Source organism: Hemicordylus capensis, chromosome 6, assembly GCF_027244095.1.
Source record: "Hemicordylus capensis ecotype Gifberg chromosome 6, rHemCap1.1.pri, whole genome shotgun sequence".
NCBI lineage: Eukaryota > Metazoa > Chordata > Lepidosauria > Squamata > Cordylidae > Hemicordylus > Hemicordylus capensis.
In genome coordinates, this window is record NC_069662.1 from 26418251 (window position 1) to 26438254 (window position 20004).

Sequence of the window (20004 nt, forward strand, 5' to 3'; positions counted from 1 at the left end):
TGGCTTATAGCTTAGCTGCCATGGTTTAATCTTATGGCCACCAATCTTCTCCCTCAGCAGAGTGTAGTGCACCATAGCTGAGGGCACTAAGAGGCAGATTAGTATGGACACCTTTGTGTCAGGATAATGTTTCATTTTCACAGGCATTGCTAGATACAATGCTAGTGCATCCTCTAGGGAAGAGTCCTCAGTCATGTGAGTGGAACATTTGTGATGATTCAAAGCTTGTTTTGTGATGCCCTACAATAATTCCTCCTTTGATTCAATAAGAGGACCTAACATATATTGGAACAGTATGTTTAGTAATGGCCTATGCATCCCCCACTGCCCCCCCCCTCAACTGATTTGGACAAAATGCTAATTTTTTTGTAACTGCAAGTCTCTTGATTATGTAGGTGCATTAATTGGAGTAATCCAGGATTCATTGGGGGCATGTGTGTAAAACCCCTATTTCTATATTTCTATGTGTTGCCTAGGAACATCACATGCCAATGCACTTTGCACAAAAGCACCATCTGTGGCCAGGTGGAATGTGCGGACATCCCACACAGGACAGTCCTCCAGTGATCAGTCATAAACACTGAGAAGCCCTTCCATGACACAAAGTGAGGCATTCGCCTGAGGTGGCAAACCACTGGGGCAATAGCAAGGTGGCAGGATCTCATCTGCCCCTTGCCTTTAAAAGAGTAGAAAGAAGGGTAGGAGCAAGGAGCGAAGCATTGAGCACCCTGTCTCATGCACATGCATAGAGGCTTTGAGCTGCTACTGGGATAAATGTGGTAACCTAAATATTATTTTGTAGTGCAATGCCATAAAAACTTAGTGCCTTATAAAGGCTGTTCATGCAGCTCTCTGTCTCTGAGAAACAAGGAAATGTCAACTGACTTCAGCATATCAGTCTTTCCACCCACCCCCACCACGATGAGTTGTGTGTGACTAAAAATGGAAAGGGAAAGAGAAAGAGAAGGGTGGGGTGCTGAGGCCAGGTTGTCAGCTCTAGAATATGATATCTGGGGGAAAGAAGAAAAACTGTTGGTGGAAAGGGAAGGAAAGCAGGTTTCCCTACAAGTTTTGCTCCTGAAATGTTTGAGTGGGGAGAGAAGGTTAATATGAAGTTGTGGAATATTTTACCTTTTAATGAATCTTAAAGTGATTTTGAGAATAATATTTGAAATATGATGGTTAATTCTGCCTTTTAGGCCATGCAAGTATGCATATATCAGACGTATTAAGTAGGAGCTATAAGCCCTATTAAGACACTGAGCTGAGTCATTCATACACAGGAACAATCATGTGAGAGGGGCATTCATGCAAATCAGCACTTGACATGTGCTACAAAACTCTATGTAAACAGGGTTTTAGAGCATGTGTAGTAGGGGTGTTTGTTTCGTTTCGGATACAAAACATTTTGTTGTTTTGGCTGTTTTGGAACTCCATTTTGCAATCGTGAAAAGTCTTTCTCCTTCAGTCTCCTTTTTTAGTTTTGACATCTGTTTGAATTTCTGGCCCTTCCAGCCTACAGATTGGCCTGCAGATTTCAAAGGAATAGGGCAAAGGGCTGATTTCTTAGGAATTGTTGAAAGTTACGTGTCTTTAATGGTCCCCCCCCGGAAATTATAGAAGTTTCAGCAGACACATAACTCTACCTGGGGGGGGGGGCGCACTGGGATGGCCAGGAGCGAGTGGTGGTGTAGTGCACATAAGGTGCCAACCACCTCCTTGGGTTCCTAACCCATGAGGTGCTAGGTTCTGTTGTTTGTGAGATGTTGTGAGTGTAGATTCTCTGATAGCATAACAGATTTTCAATGACAAACCATGAATCCACTCTCATATGCTACCAGGGAATCTACACTCAAAACATCTCAGAAACAACAGAACCCAGTACCCCATGGGTTAGCAACCCATGAGGGTGGTTGGCACCCTATGTGCTCTACACCACCACATGTTCTGGGCCACCCTCATGTCCCTCAAGTGCAGTTATGAGGCTGATGAAACCTCCATCATTCCCTATGGAGAAGAACTTTAAAGACACGTAAACTCCATTAAATCTTTAAAAATCAGCCCTCTACCCGATTCCTTTGAAATAATTCTGGCAGCTTTCTTGTCCCCACTGGGCACTACCACCCAGCCTACTCTGCTCTGGGCCACCCCTTCCCCCCACAACATGAAGCTACACTTTTGCTGAAACCTCCATTATTCCCTATGGGAAATATCTTAAACTTCAAAAATTCACCAAAAATCACAGCCCAATTCCTTTAAAATTTGGGTGGTAGCTTCTACCCATTGGGCACTGCCACCCCACTCACTAGTTTTGCCCTGGGGCTGTTTTTTCAAAATCCAAAATGTTTCAGATTCGGATTTTGCAATTTTGGACAAAGAACAAAATTGGATTGTTTCGGATTCATTGATTTCGAACAAAGAACAAAATGGGGGTGTTTCAGATTCAGGCCTAAAACAAAACAGAAAACAAAACAAAACGCACAACCCTAATGTGTAGAGGTGTTCAGATGATCACCCCTCTCACATGATTTAAAAATAACTTGACAGTGCATCTTTTAGTGATATCAGGGTGAGCGTGCTCTCCAGGCACCGCTTCCCTGATTGTGTGATAATCATCTGAACCAGCCCAGAATGCTGAGTGTACAGATGTCTGCACACTTGTATATGTTTTTTTATGAATGACTGCACCTGCATTCAGTTTAAAAGTGCATGATACAGGTATGAAGTGTACTTCTGAACCTATGTTCAAAGTAATTTGTGCCTGTGCACACTGCATATTCATTGTACAAGTGTTGAGCATAATGTTTGAATAAGGCTATAGAGTGGAGTGCCATAGACTTTTTATATCTGAGCAGCTGTCAAACAGAAGGAGCTGCTTTCTTCTCTGTTGCTCCTGAAGGCAGGACTAGAACTGATTTGTTGAAATTATGAAGAAGCAGATTTCGGCTGGACATTAGGAGGCATTTTCTAACTGTAAGAGCAGTTTGACAATGGAGTAGTCTTGCTAGAGGCTTTTACACAGAGACCAGACAGCTATCTGCCAGGGATACTGTAGCAAATATCTGCACTGAACAGAGGGTTGAACTAGAAGACTCCCAAGAGCCCTCTAAAATAGAAAAGTCTAATGTTTACTGCAGGAAAATAATATTTAGCATTTGTATAATACTTTTTGAGTGTTCAAAGCAAAAGCATGGATTCTTTGGATCTTTACAGCAACCCCCAAATTTCAGTTGGGGAGCTGAGGCTATGGGAGTGGTTTACTCAATTATCCATCTTATTTATTTGTTGTTTCTCTGTGTAAAGCACCCTGAGCTACTTTTGGAAGGGCGGTATAGAAATTGAAGAAATAAATAAAATAATAAATAAATAAAATAAATAATTAGTGAGATCAGAGCAGAGGTGCAGTCTGAATCAGAAGTTGTTTGATTCGTTGCTCAGTCTGTTAATTACTATACTATACCAACCCTCTCCAGTGCCCTCCTAATTATTCTTCTCTCACGCCCATTTTCTCCCCACTTCCTCTCTCACATCCTCCATCACTCACTAATAACTAGCCCAGTCTGACCTCCTTCCAGCAGCATTATAACCAAACATTACGGCAGTTCCAACAGGAGGTTTGTTGTTTTTTATATTATTTTGCAGTTCCTCAGCCCAAGCCATTGGGCAACCTGCAGAACCTAATCAGACACTGAGACAGGTATGAGATGGGGAATCTTCTGCTGGTCTTTGATCCGTCTATCATGAGGGAGACAGATGCTGGTCATCTTTATGTCTATGCCCTGTACTGCCATGCCTACTGGATGGAAATAATTGATCCCTTTTCATACCTTGGGCTTTGTATTTATTGGCTCAGCCTCTTGCTTTTCCTTCTGCTTTGAAAAAATCATAACTCTTCTACCTAAACTGATTCTGACAATTGCAAATTGGAGAATGGGGAGGAAGAAGGTTGACAATTAATTTCTGTATATAAAGAACTTCTATGTCTGGGAGGGGTGGGAGACAGGGGACATCCAACCCAATGCTTGGGATTCATTTTGAGGGGTTTCCAAAGGAATGCTAAGAAAACATTTTAGTTTTGAATGGGCCAGTTGAGGGAAAGTGGACATGGATGTCTAAACTTGGAAGGGAACAGTATGCTTAAGAGAATCATTCCCCATGAATTCTCACCTCACAAATTTCTTCACACACAAAGAATATATATAGCTAAAAATGGCTCTTTGGGAGTATGGCTAACCGAGGAAACAGACTTCGAGCATACTCAGGGGTGGGGGGTGGAAAGCACCAAAGAACTGAAACCTCTGGTTTTAAAAAATGCTATATCACAAGCAGCTGACATAATCTATTCCAAGTTTATGAACAAAAGCATATAATTTGGTTCAAAAACTGGGTAAAAGATGATCCTCAGCATTTCCCTCTCTAATATATTTCTCTGCTCTCATATATTCTCTGATAAATTTCAGAGAATATTTGGGGGGCATATTTTCCCTAAGCCTAATAAAGAGATTTTTAGTGTAACTTTAGGGTAAGGTGCCTCCATGCTTGAAGGAGGCAATAATTAGACCATTTCTTAAGAAGCCTTCCCTAGATCCATCGGCAATGGATAGTTATAGGCCAATCTCTAATCTCCCTTGGTGGGGTAAGGTGATTGATAGGGTGGTGGCCAACCAGCTCCAGGCAGTCTTGGAGGAAACTGATTATCTAGACCCATTTCAAACTGGCTTTAGAGCAGGCTATGGGGTTGAGACAGCCTTGGTCAGCCTGATGGATGACCTTTACTGGGGTATCGACAGAGGGAGTGTGACTCTGTTGGTCCTCTTGGATCTCTCAGCGGCGTTTGATACCATCGACCATGCTATCCTTCTGGATCGCCTGGGGGAGTTGGGAATAGGGGGCACTGATCTGCAGTGGTTCCATTCCTAGCTCTTGGGCAGATCTCAGATGGTGGAGCTTTGTGACAGTTCCTCTTCAAAACGGGAGCTATTATATGTAGTCCCTCAGGGCTCCATTCTGTCACCAATGCTTTTCAATATTTACATGAAACCGCTGGGTGAGGTCATCAGGAGATTTGGTGCTGGGTGTTATCAGTACGCTGATGATACCCAAATCTACTTCTCTCTTTCATCTGCTTCATCAGGAAATGGCATACATTCCGTAAAAGCCTGCCTACAGGCAGTAATGGGCTGGATGAGGGAGAACAAATTGAAGCTGAATCCAAGCAAGACGGAGATGCTCATTGTAGGGATTAGATGAGTTAGATCTCTCTGTGCTGGATGGGGTTACACTCTGCAGGAAGGAGCAGGTACGCAGCTTGGGGGTACTCCTGGATCCAGGCCTCACTCTGGTATCTCAGGTGGAGGCTGTGGCCAGGAGTGCTTTTTATCAGCTTAGGCTGATTTGACAGCTGCATCCATTCCTAGAGGAGGATGACCTAAGAACAGAGGTGCACCAGCTGGTAACCTCCAGGCTTGACTACTGTAATGTGTTCTATGTGGGGCTGCCTTTGTACGTAGTTCGGAAACTTCAGTTAGTTCAAAATGCGGCAGCAAGACTGGTCTCTGCAGCAACATGGAGAGACCATATTATGCCTGTTTTGAAACAGCTGCACTGGCTGCCGATATGTTTCCGAGGAAACTACAAAGTGCTGGTTATTACCTTTAAAGCCTTGAATGGCTTAGGTCCAGGTTACCTTAGAGAGCGCCTTCTTTGGTCTGATTCCCACCGCACGCTAAGATCATCTGAGGAGGTGCAGCTCCAGTTGTCACCGGCTTGTCTGGTGGCGACCCAGAGGCAGGCCTTCTCTGTAGCTGCTCCTGGACTGTAGAATGAGCTCCCTGCACACACCCATAATTTGAATTCTTTATTGGAATTTAGGAGAGCCCTAAAGACCTACCTGTTCTGCCTGGCCTTCCAGTGCTCTTAAATTGTTTTAAAGGGTCTTCAATGTATCGGGTTTTTATAAGGTTTTGAATTGTTTTATTTTTTAGCTGCTTTTTGTATTTTTAAAAAATTATGCCCGGTCATTGATTGATTTTAACTGTTTTATGATATTTGTGAACCGCCCTGACCTATTTTGTAAGGGTGGTCTTAAAGTCAAACAAACAAACAAACAAACAAATAAATAATAAAACAAATACATGGAGCTTTCAGCAGCCCCATAAGTGCACTTGGGGGGTGCTGGGGTGGCCCAGAGTGAGTGGTAGTGTAGATAACATAGGGTGCCAACCACCCCCATGGGTTTCTAACCCATGGGGTACAGGGTTCTGTTGTTTCTGAGGAATTCTGAGTGTGGATTCTATGATAGCAAATGAGATTTTCAATGAAACACGATGAATCCACTCTAATTTGGACGCGTAAACTTCAACAATTCCCCAAAAATCAGCCCTCTGCCCAATCACTCTGAAATTGGGGTGGTATCCTCTACCCATTAGGCACTACCATGCTACCCCGCTCTTTTTGCCCAGATCCCACGCTATGCCCCCGATCTTCCCCAAAGACACTAAAACTTCAAAAATTCCCCCAAAATCAGCCCTTTCGCCCATTTCCCCTGAAATTTGGGTGGTAGCCTCCACCCATTAGGCACTACCACCCCATCCCACTATTTTGCCCCTGGGACCCAAAATTCGAGCAGACGTCACACCAGACCTTTTTGCACTGAAATCAATGGAGGCAAAAAGGCGGGAAATTCAAAGAGACGTCATCCCGAATCAACCGAATTTTTCAGACACAAATCAGGGGTGATTCGGCTCGGGCCCAAAAAATATCGGGGGGCATCGGGGGTGATTCGGTTCGGCCCCGAATCACCCTAAATTGCTCGTTTCGGGCACAGATCGATCTGTGCCTGAAACGTTTTGCACATCCCTAAAGGGGAACATTGGAAATAAATAGAAGGGCCTTCAGAATCTTTTCGGAAGTATCAATTCATTCATACAAAGAGCAAAGATACTATTCCAATTTCCCTTTTGGGCAAACAAGATAGAAATTCTCCATAAATAGTAACTGTAAGCCTCTCATTATTGTATCTTCATTTGGATTCTAGCACCTACTGAGTGGTAAGTAGCCTGCAAGTCTCATTTCAGTAGGTGTTAGCTTCTAAATGGATACTACATTAGTAAGAGGCTTACAGTTACTATTTATGGAGAATTTCTATCTTGTTTGCCCAAAAGGGAAATTGGAATAATATCTTTGCTCTTTGTATGAATTAAATGTTACTTAGAAAAGTCACTGAGGAAGACATGTATGTTGACATGTCTAACACACACTGAAAATCTAGAAGTAAAGCCAAGACAATGTGCAGATATTGAAATATTTTGGACATTGTGAGATATGTATGATTATAAGCCTGCAGTATAAATTTCAATATTAAAGAGCAAGTAGCTCATTACCTATGATTCCTATCATTACGTTTTAGCTATGATTTAAATTTCTGTTAGAGTATAAGAACACCTATTGTCATTGATGTGGGTAGATACTTGGTGGACCATTATTTATTTGCATTTTGATTGATATATATATATATATATATATATATATATATATATATATATATATACACACATATTTATAATGATGAATATTTGATGAATGTAATTTTTACTCCTTATGCTCTTAATTCATCCAGTTCTGTGTGGGTCAGGAATATTTTCTGTTAGTTCTGTGTGGACCTTCAGAAGCCCCTGACAATTGGTCAAAGAGAAACCTTTTAAAGTGATGGCTTTCTTATATTTGGCAAAGGGAGAACAACTGTCTTGGGGGAAAGTAACCATGCAGACCTGCAATTCTGCTTCTCCCCACCCCCGTGCACGTGTGGTGAGGTCGGGCGTGGTGGGGATGTGTCTCCTGCCGCTGAAGCAGGCACAGCGGCCACCATCTTGGCCCCCTCCACATGGCCAGGGCCAGCCAATCAGGAGAGGGAGCGGGAGGAACTTGCCTGGCAGCCACCATCAGTCCCTCAGCAGCTGGGCAAGAGGAAGGAGCACTGGTCGGTTGCTCGGTGATCGGCCACGTGAGCAGGTCGATCACGAGTGAGAGGAACTGGGACCAGCACTTCCAGGCTGCCTGGGAATCAGGGGAACAGGGAGCCAGACTTCTTTGGCATTATCAGGGGAGCAGGGCACCAGCCTTCTTCAGCACAGTGGCTAGGGAGACGATCAGAGTGCTGAGGGACTGAGCCGCCCGGGGCCTTTCTGGGCCCGTGTGATATCTGAGCCTATATTAGGACTACATTTGGGGTGTGTGTGTGGAGTTTTAAAGGGAACATTGATTCAGGGGAGAATATATTGATTCTTAGTGGAGTGTTCTATTGATTTAGCTGGGGTAAGCCTTTTGTCTATTGACAGCATTTATTGATTGGAGAGCATTTATTGTTTAAGGGGCATTTACTAAAGTCATTGTGGGCATCTTTCTATCTATCTATCTATCTATCTATCTATCTATCTATCTATCTATCCCAGTGCACCAATTTCCTTCAAATTTGATACACTGAATGCTAAAGCTATTTACTACAACCATGTGGCATTTGATAACTTTCTGCCCCACTATTCTGGAGTTGCTAACTTTTTATATATTTCTCATTGAACCCTATGGGAAATCCACCAAAACTTTGATATTTCTGATTAAAATCTTACAACATCTGACTGTCAGAGAAGAGTCATCACACTAAATCCAACTCTCTGAATGACAAATTGGTTTGTGTCCAATTTGATATAACTTTCCCTCAAGAACACTGGACTAGTATTTTTTCTATAAAACTTAATGAAGGAAGTCAGAAAAGACAAACATATTTACTCATTGCATAATTTTGAACTGGTGTTTTTCTCTCCTTTAATTATAAGGAGAGCTATGATTAATTTTGCTGCTTCTCAAAAACCCCTGTGGAGTTAGCATTATTTTACAAACTGAATATTATGGCCTGTCAAGAATGGGATAAATATACACTGTAGCAGTTAGAATTAAGGGTAGGGCTAAGTACATAAAAGGAGTCACCAATCTGATGTGATATTTTGCATCTTTAGATTCCAGAGTTCAAGCAGAGTTCAAGGAAATATTGTAAGTGGTGTCCAGAGGGGATATTTATATTCAGAATGATGATATTAGTAGTGCTGCTCATTCTACTGCTTCCACAGAAGGTATACAATGCTGATATTGGTAATTCCATAATAGAAAATCCACACCATCCACAGCATGAATATGATCAGTCAAAAGCTTTCATCGTCTCCTTTTCAATTGAGTTCACTGAAGAACCTCCATCGCCAATGCCAATAGGGTAGGGAGTTAATAATTGTGACTTTTTTATTTCCTTTTTTAATCACCAAAGTAGTCAGCCCTAGAGGCTGCAGTATCAGAAAACTAGTTTGATTTTGGTCTTTCAGCAGTCATTTTGGTTTGGGTCCTCTTCGTCAACTGGTTGGAGGAGCAGTAAAGGTCAGGAAACTCGGGGGGTAATGAGATGTCTTCCGTGAATGTGGCTATTTTGAAGAGGGAGGAATAGCCTAAGTTAGTAGTGATGGGGGTAAGGTTGATAGGTGAAAGGCACAGCAAGGGTTATAAGACTTAGAGCAGATGGGAATTGAGATATTTATCACGAGGTGAGGCAGAAATCATCCAGAGAAAGCTAGGGATTAGTCCTGTATTTATTATCAAACCTGTGTGTTAATTAGTCTTTTCTTCTTCTTCTTCTTCTTTGGAAATTTATAGTCATATTTTATTTTGTGACTTTTCTGCACACATAGGTTTTTTCAAAGGTGATCTCCCCCCTTTTTTCGCCTTTTTGTCCCATTTTGTTCATTAGCAGCCACTCACCGATTCAGTAACACACTCAGCAATTTCAGCAGAGGGAGGATTTGTAGCACAGGGAAAAACACACAGCAGTGAGGAGTGGCCAGAAGCCCATTCAACATATACTTGCTTAACATTGTTAATTTGTTATGGGTCTCTTTTTGATTGCCATTTATGTTCATGCATCTCAGAAAGTTAAGCAACTCTGCTGTTTCCAAGCCGGGTGTGTGTGTGGAAGTATGGTGTCCATCTTGAACCAAATTTTGTAGATGTGTGGTTCTGCCATACCCTGAACCCCCACAAAAACCCCACCCTGTGAATTTTCCCAGGTCTGCTTGCTGGGCTGATCCATGCTGATGCTTGAAAAACCATGCAGAAGCTTTTATTTAAAAGACAACCTGATCTTTTCAACATTTTAGTGCTTCTTAAATTGAATTAAATTAAATCTTCAGAATAAGTTGCTTAACAAGTTGAACAAGTGGTTTGATGTTCTAATGACTGCATTGATGGTTTTGCTTTTGGTTAAATGCTATGCAGTGTAAGATACACTATACAAAATGTTGGTGGTCAGAATACTGTTCATACTGTAAGCATATAGGAAGATAGGATGTTCCTTTATACTGAGTCAGAACATTGGTCCATCTAGCTCAGTACTGTCTATAGTGACTGGCACCAGATCTCCAAGGTTTCAGGCAGTCTTTCCCAGCCCTACCTGGATATGCCAGGAATTGAACATGAGTCCTTTTGCATGCAAGCAGATGCTCTATCACTGAGCTACATCCCCGTTCCCTAAGGGGAATATCTTATAGCAGACTGTGCTCAACCCCACTGAAATGCAAACCCAAGCAAACTCTGTTTAGCAGAGAGGACCATGCACGCTCGCTATCATAAATCAATCTCTACACCTTGACTGACTTTCCACCCTAAATTGGCTTTCCACCCAAAAGTGGTGAGATATAATGTAATAAGAAGTTTTAATAAATGTCTTACTAATGTATGACATACTACAGACTACAACCATGGTGTTTTCCCCTCCCAACCCCAGCTGCAGGGAAAGAGAATTGGGGATGCAAGACTGAGATAAAGTCTAGATTCCTATAGAGTAAGTGGAATTTGAGCACAATTTGTGAAACAAACAAGTCTATGTGGCTTACATGTCAAGGAAGTTTATGGACTTACACTTTCCATTGTTTTTGGTGCATGAGAGAATTCATGGAGGAGAAATCTACCAATAGCTACTAGTCATGTCAGCTGTATGCGCTGTGCCTCTGAATAATCACTGCAGGGAAGCACATGTGGGTGAAGAGTATGCTATCATTTCCTGCTTGTGGGTTCCCTGGTAGCATGTGTGAGAGAAAGAATGCTGGATTGGTCTGATCCAGTACACTGATTCTTAAGTCTGGTTGGTCAGAGGTAGGGATGTGCACAAAACCAGGCTGCCCGGTTCGGTTCAAATTTGAACCGGGTTCGAACCAGGAGGGGGAAGTTCGGTTTTGGTTTTGCTTGAACCTCCCCTGGTTTGGTTCAAACCTCCAAAGGTGGATGTGGTGGTAGCTGGCACCCATGGGTGCCTACCACCCAACCCCCAAAACAATTGGACACCTGTACGATTTTTTATGAATTTTTGAATTATATATATTTTTTCTCATACGGCATAATGGGACTCAAACCAACCCATTATTCCCTATTGTGGAGCACCCATGAGTGCCAACAACCACCCAAACCCTGAAGCAACTAGACACTCCTACAATATTTTATGAATATTTGAAATATTTTTAATTATTTTTCTCATAGGGTATAATGGGACTCAAAAAGCCCATTATCCCCTATTGTGGAACACGTAGGGGCACAAATGTGGAGTGGGTGGTGGGAACTCAGGGGTGCCTACCACCTACCAAACCCCAAGGCAATCGAACACTCTTCTGATTATTGGCCTGCCATGAATGTGCATGCACACGGCGGGTGCACTTGCCCTCAGTATTTCTGGCCACTTCCGGCCAAGGATGGCAACAGGGCAGCAGGGAGGTACACTGACACCCCGAGGAGCTTTGATACAATGGAGCACCAGTGGGGGAAATGCGGTGGAGTTGTGAGCACACCCTCCCCTGCCCTTAAGGGAGCACCCGCACCATCTCTGAAATTTGAAACGGCCCCGGTGGCCGAAACATTTTGGAGGCTTCTATAATGGCCTCTGAAATGTTTCGAGCACATCCTTAGTGCAGTGTCACCACATACACCTTGTCTTCCATGGTTGCAAATGGAAAACATGGGATATCTTTGGCGATCCATCTTGATTTGGGCCTCAAATACCGAGAGGGCAAGAAGTGCATAGAGGGCAAGTTGTGAGCAAGTAAAGTTTGTAACATTGCACAACATTATTACTGATCACATGGCATGTGTGTTAAGGCCTCAGACTTCGGAAACAAAATGACAAAGTCCTAACTTTGGTCTTAAATCGAGAGTTGGTTTTGTTTGTTTTTTAAAGAAAATATTGAATAGATAGTGTAGAACAGGCATTTTACTGACATGGACATATGTGTATGTCTGTATACTTTTGAATAATACAGTAATTTTGTAATTTTGAATAATACAGTTATTTTAATGCACACTAAATCTGGATCTTTCCAACAAGATATACATAGTGCTGTATTTGGAACATGAAAACCTATATACAAAATAACAGTGCTCTTTAAATAGAGGAAAATATTGATGCTATTCTTAGCCCATTGTGCTTTGTACATAAATAGAACTGCTGTACTTTGTTGATGAATTCGATAAGTTAAAAAAGTAAAATCCTTGCTAACTGGGCAAAGATGTATCATTAAATTGTTGGTTCTGTTATGTTTAACAGGAGGAGAGCAACTATCCCTATCCAGCCCTCAAGGAGCCAACAAGCTTTTCACTGATATTTTTTATTTTTAGATTCCTGGTTTCAGGCCTATCCGTGGTCTTAATGAGAAGTCAAGCTAGGCCAGTGTTACATAAAGTCTAATTACCGTGCACAAGGTTTTAAAAAATGGATCTGTGGGAAAAGAAAACATTTGTATTCAGAATGCTGCTGTTCCTCTCACCACATTCAGACATGATATGCAAGGCTCACATAGTAAAATGCAGAGTCTATCATCCACACCCTCCACTTCATGAGTACCATCAACTGGGAAATCTCATCATTGGCGCCGTGGTTTCTCATGCCTTCATTCTCTCCTCATCAGATGACTTCAGTGAAGAACCTCCAGCACCAATGCAGTTAGCTCTTGGGTAAGGACTTAATAATTACTATTTTGTTTTTGTTTCTCATCCATCACAGTGCTCAATCCTAAATGCTGCAGCATCAGAAAAATGGATTGGTTTTGGCACAATCACCATGCTCTACAGCTTGGAGGGGGCACAGAGCTCCATAAATTCAATATAGATCAAAGGCACCAGCAATGCTTGCATTGTAAGCCAAGTCAGGGATGAACATGGGGGCCTGGAACATTCACCTTTCTGTGAAGCAAGCTTTAACCAAATTATTTCCCAACTCATCTCAGGAGAATTTTGCTGGCATCTCTCCTTCTTAAAATATTTGTTTGTCTGTTTTGTTTGCTAAGAGCCCTGATGAACCTATCATAATCAGTCTACCCAGCCTGCTGGCAGTACCTCTGGAAGCGTTCCCATGTAACCATTACCATATCAGAAAAGGCTTCTTCTCAAATATGGCCCAAGGCAGCTCAAACGTTTACATTTGAACTACAACTCCTATATAGCAAAATATATTTGTTGTGACAAGCAGGTAGGAAAGCCCCCAGGAAGCCCTTCACAGGACAGGAGCCAACAGGGAGGCTACAGCAGGATTAATTACTGTGATACCCAAACCACTATTTGCAAAGTTCTTGGTAGAACACAATATTGTTTGACAAAAGCAGCAAGGGAATCTGTGAAAAGGCAGAAAAGTGGATGTTTGAGCTTAAAGGTTTCAAATGACAGACAAGATAGGGAATGTGTGGTACAACTTTTCTTGCTAGCCTAGTACCCCAACTTAACCTTCCCCCCGCCAGTCCTTCTGTTAGTCCCTAGAGTGGGATATGCCTATGAAGTGGATTGCTGTTACCTTAATTCTGCCCCCGCCCCCCGGACTATTTAAATACAGAACTAGTAATGCTTCTTATGAATATTCATAGCTTTCAACACAAGTTCTCAAAGGATTTACACAGAAAAAGAAATGATAGTAAAATAAATGCTTCCCTGTCCCAGAAGGGCTCACAATAGAAAAAGAAACACAAAGTAGGTCTCAGCAACAGCCACTGGCAGAATGCTGTCCTGGAGCTGAACTTGGCCAATTGCTCTCTCCCTGCTAAATGTAAGAGTTGCCACTTTCTCCAGTCCAGTCAGTGTATTCACTATTCTGAGCTGGCTCTCCCAGTGCTTTGAACTTTTGAACAAGTCCTGTATAAAAAGAATTGTTATTATGTCCAGACAAACTGCAAGTTGGCAAATCATCCAGCACATCTAGAAAGCAGCAGGTGCCCCCTATACTGCTAGTGACTGCTCTCTTTATTTTTCTTCAACAGGAACTCTCACCCAACTTCCAGAGGGTATCTGGAAACATATCAAAGAGTCTTGTAGTGCCTGAAAACTGATTTATTTATGTTTGTGAAATCTCATGCTGAAAACAATGTTAGTCTTTAAATCAGGGGGTTCTCAAATGAAAACCCCTGATGTTGGACTACAAGTCCCATCATTCCCAGCCACAATGGCCAGGCCCACATCTGGAGACCCACATTTGAGAACCCCTGACCCTTTGTCCTTTTTAAATGTGGTGGTGGGGAACACAGAGGGGACAAAGTGAGGGTGCATCTTTGTTGAAGAAAATGTCTGTATGTTTCACATTACTGTGCTCAGGAGCTGCTTCTTAGAGATAGGGTGAGTGTGGATGAGTGGACAGTGAAGTCCACAGAATTCAAGCCTGAGAAATCCTTGCCAACATGTAATACCTCCTTTGAGCCCATATTGGTGCTCAAGCTTAGTGGTGTACAGAAAATGCAGAACAATTTCCATATAGATCACTAATATTCAGATGGAAATTGAAAACATATTGATCACAAGAGTGTGCTAGGCAATGTAGAGATTCTAAATGACATAGTCTCTGCCCCTAAGGAACTACAATCACTATTAGAACACTTAGTGACCATATTCATACATAACTGCAGGACCTGAATAACACTGGGGAAAGGGGGGAACAAAACCACGGGTCTCTGCTCTCCAGTCCCAATTTGGACATAACAGAGAGCTTGATCTCTACAGTCAATGACACTTCAGAGAGGAGGAGGAACTGGAAGTGTGGGCTTCCTTCTTCCATTAAGGACAGTCCATACAGCCAATCACACCAGAGTTGATGGAGCAGCTTCCTTCCTTTCCTCCGCTTCTTGGGGACATAGTCTGCAGTTGCCAATTCAGACAGACTGCAGGCTGGCCGGATCCATGGGTTGTGGTGACGAAACTCATTACAACTGAAGGTTCAGAGCTTCAAAGCTGAACATTAGGTTCCATCACCGCACCAAACCCCAAATGCACAAATTCAGACATAACATCCATGCAACCGCTGGGCCATTCAGCTGGGGTTCTGTGTTACATGAAAATCCTATGTAGATGAGCTTCCAGCTTGGTGCTCAGGTGCTGCACAGAAAATGCAGAACACTTCCCATGTAGATCATTTCTGTTTGGATGGATCTTGAAAACATATTGATCACAAGAGTGTGCTAAGCATTGTAAAGATGCTGAATGGCACAGCCTCTGCCCCCAAGAAACTCCAATCACCATTTGATAGAGAGAACAGACAGAATTTAATAATGAGGCATATTCTAGGACTGGGTTTATCAAATAGAAAAGAAATAGTAGGTGAATTGATGATAGTATTATTTGTGAAGAGGTTTTTTAAGCAGCGGTTCTCAACCCTGGGAGCCAAGTTTAAGAAATCCTTCTTTCAAGGGTTCCTCCTCACTAACTTCTCCCAGGGACTCTGGGTGCAGGCAGATTTTCTTTGGCATCTTGATCTGTGCTTTGCCATGTTTTACATGGAAATCAGCATGCCCTGAGTAATTTGGGCAGGATCCATGGATCACAGACTAGTTACTGCAGCAACATGAGCTGAATCACTTGTTCAGAAGTTTTAAAGTAATCCCACTGAAATTTGTATGGGATGTGCTTGGAATGCTGGGGCTGCGGAATTGGGAGTGCAAGAGGGTAAGGGCGACTCTGGTAATATGAATCCTGGTGAGGAGGTTGCAGATGAGATGCACCTTGGACAGGAGGAAATGGAGATGCTGCTGTTGCCAAGAGCTGAAGCAGCCACAAGAGCAACAACATGCAGGCAAATACAATCCTTCACAGTATGCACTGAAAATGGAGGGAGTCGGGATCAGGGACAGAGTAGAGACAAAGACATGCTGCCTGCCTGGGCAGCTCTCCCAATCCCAGAAGCACTGTGCCAGCAGAAACAAAGCACAGGAGTATGTGAGGAGGTAAATTTGAGATATGCCAGTTTGCTTCCCAGCTGGGAGTGGGAGGTGCCACCCTTGGCTATTTTTATTTAAATTGGGTTGCAGGGTTCAAAGAAAGCCACAACCTCCCTCCACCGCCCACAGCTCAGATTGCTTGTTTAATTGTAATGGTCAGACTGAGATGCCTCTCAGCTCAGCTTCTTCTGGCTCATAATAAAGGAAGGCACTGAAGACTGCTTTAAGATGATCAGGGGCCCAGACACTGAAGAAAGGAGAGGCTGAGCCGGGTCTCACAATCAGTGAGACCCGTTTGGAAAGGTAAGGGGCGAGAGTGGGCTAAGCCTGCTCTCCCCATAGACGAGGAGGGCCCACCGCCCACATGACTGCCGGCTCTGTGACGGAGCTGGCAGGGGCTCGGGAGTTTGGGGGCCGCACAACCCCCTGAAGCACCAGTATGCCCTGCGAGCACGCAGGGCATACTGGGGAGACCCCCGAGCCTCCCGCTGGGGGTCTGCTCATGAGTAGCTGTGGCATGGAGCTGCAGCGTGGAGCTGCGGCGCGGCTACTCATGATTTTAAAAACCAGGTTTGTGCTCGCTCCGCAAACCCGGTTTAAGGGGAGAGTTACTTTGGTAGGTTAACCGCCTGGAGGCCACTGGGCTTGTCTGCAAGCCCGGTGGTTCTCACAGTCAGGAGAAATTGAGTTAGGCTCCCCTAGCCCGATTTCTCCTGATCGTGGGAATAGCCTCACTAACTGTTACAGTGGAAAAGGTTTCTTTTCCTGGTCCATTCTGGGAAGTTGCAATTCAGGTTGGGGATAGATATAGCAGGGTTTGATTAGTGATCACCCTTTGGCTGGTTTAGAAGAGGGGGAGAAGTCAATCAGTTCTTAGAGGCATTGCACCTTTAAGAGGCTAAGATTGACACTCATACCAGACTGATGCCATTTTGGAGCTCAAAGACTGAGCATCCTGAGGGAGAGCGTGCAGTCCACAAAAGGACCCTTACCCCTTTGGGGAAGGATGAGAGAAGGCGGGAATCAGCAGCATACAGATTTGATGCTCTGGGCCAAGGTGTATTGCCCACAAGGTTTCGGGAAAGGATATGGTTGTCTAACTCCCAGCCTAGGTTAAGGCACACTGCATGGTGATGGAGTTATCCATTCTGAACCCATTAATTCCTTTCAATAAAATTGTGTGCCTTTCATCCAGCATGGTTCCTTATTTTTTTCCCTGCATCATGCTTTCTGACAGGGAGGATTTAACTGATATGAACATATAAAAGTAAAAGTAAGTTGTGCCATTGATATATGCAGGTCTAAATAGAAGTATCTGGTAATTTTGAAGAAATGCTTATTTTTAATGCACTCTAAATCCAGATCTATCCTATAAACCTAGAGAGAGTGAATTCTCAACATGAATGCCCCTGGAGACGCAGTGGTAAAACTGCCGCCCTGTAACCAGAAGGTTACAAGTTCGATCCTGTCCAGGGGCTCAAGGTTGACTCAGCCTTCCATCCTTCCGAGGTCGGTAAAATGAGTACCCAAATGTTGGGGGGCAATATGCTAAATCATTGTAAACCGCTTAGAGAGCTCCGGCTATAGAGCGGTATAGAAATGAAAGTGCTATTGCTATTGCTATGAATGCCTATATGCAAAGTAATGTAATGTTATTTAGAAAATCTATTGGATCTACACTATGCCCAGGATCTTGTGTACATGCACACAATCACTTAGTTTGTAGATTGTATAAGTAAATAATAATGAAGATCGTTTAGAAAATTGTGGAGGTGGTTTCACAAATATACTTTCATTAATCTCATTCTAGTGTTGTGCCAAAGAATAACCAGCACATTGTGGCCTTGGAGTTTGCAGTAAAGGAAATCAATGAAAACTCTCAGCTCTTATCCAATGTCACTTTGGGTTTCCACATCTATGACAGCTATTTCAATGCTAAGGCGACTTATCATGCTACAATTTTGCTTTCATCCACACTGGAGCGGTTTGTCCCCAACTACAACTGTGACCTCCAGAATAACCTGATAGCAGTTATTGGGGGACTAGACGCCCCCATTTCCCTTAATGTGGCAACTATCTTGGATATTTACAAGATTCCCCAGGTAAGATGTGTGCATCTCTCACTCCCAGCCCCCTTGTAGGACTTGCTCTTTAAAGACTTTTTCACACTCTTGTATATCACTTAAAATACATATTTTGTGGGTAGAACACAGGCCTGACAAAAAGAAGTACTTCTTCTCACAGTGCATAATTAACATATGGAATTTTCTGCCACACAATGTGGCGATGTCCACTCGCTTGGATGGTTTTAAAAGGGGCTTAGACAAAGCCATGGAGGAAAGGTCAATCAATGGCTTCTGGTCTGGTGGATATAGGCCACCTCCAGTCTCAGAATCAAGATGCTGCTAAATACCAGTTGCAGTAGATCAACAGCAGGAGTCGAGGCAAGGCCTCACCCCCTGCCTGTGGGCTTCTTGGAGGCATCTGGTGGGCCACTGTGTGAAACAGGATGCTGGACTAGATGGGCCTTGAGCCTGATCCAACAGGGCTGTCCTTATGTTCTTATGATAGTATTGGGAGCAGCAGAAGTAAACAGAACGAGCCTCAAAAGCCCCAACTATTTGGGCAAACGTGGCACCACTTTAAGTGGTGACTCATTTATATTTAGCAGAGGGAGGAGAATCTTTGTCTGGGGAAAAGTAACCATGTAATGTTGGGATTTGTGGGTAGGGTCATAGCTCCAAAGGAGATGGGGGTGCTAGTAGCCAGGGGCCATGCCCAGGCTCCTCTTCTGTCTTCCCTACATTGGGTACTAGGCAAATCTCATGCTGGCCACTTTCTATTGCACTGGTTCTGTGTGGCAGAGCTTCACCAATTCCAGTGGAAAAGTATAGCCCCTTTAAGGCATATCTGTTCTCCCTAAGCATCTGGGCTACTAACATCATCATAAGGACATAAGAAGTTTGCTCCCAGGCAAACTGGTATTTAGAGGCATTTTTCCACTGGGGCTGGAGGTGGGCTTAAGACAACAAACTAGTAGCTATTGATAGACCTGCCCTCCATAAATTTGTCTAACCCCCTTTAAAGACTCCAAGCTAGTGGACACAACCACATCCCATGACAGAGAATTCTATAGATTAATTATGAGCTGTGTGAAAAAGTACTTCCTTTTGTCGGTCCTAAATTCCGTGACTATCAGCTTCATGGGACAACTGCCAGTTCAAGAGCTGTGAGAGAGGGAGGAAAATTTCCTCTCTGTCCACTCTCTCAACTCCATCTATAATTTTATACACCTCTATCATATTTCCCTGTAGTCCCAGATACTGTAGCCTTGCCTCATAAAGACTACCCTGGACTGAATCCTTGACAACCCAATTGTTTGATGTTACATGAAAGCAAATTTAGGCTAGATATTAGGAGGAGTGTCCAAACTGTAGGAGCTGTGTGACAGTAGAACAGAGTGATAGGCTGGATGGCCATTTGTCAAGGATACTGAAGACATTTCCTACACTGAGCAGGGAAAAGGATTAGAAGAACTCCAAAGAGCCTACCAATTTATTTATTTATTTATTTCTGACATCCATCCATCTTTCTTTCTTTCTTTCTTTCTTTCTTTCTTTCTTTCTTTCTTTCTTTCTTTCTTTCTTTCCTTCCACCTTCCTTCCTTCCTTCTCTCCCTCCCTACCTTCTGCAGGTTTGCATAATCCCCACTACCCAAGTCTCTAGGTGGTTTACA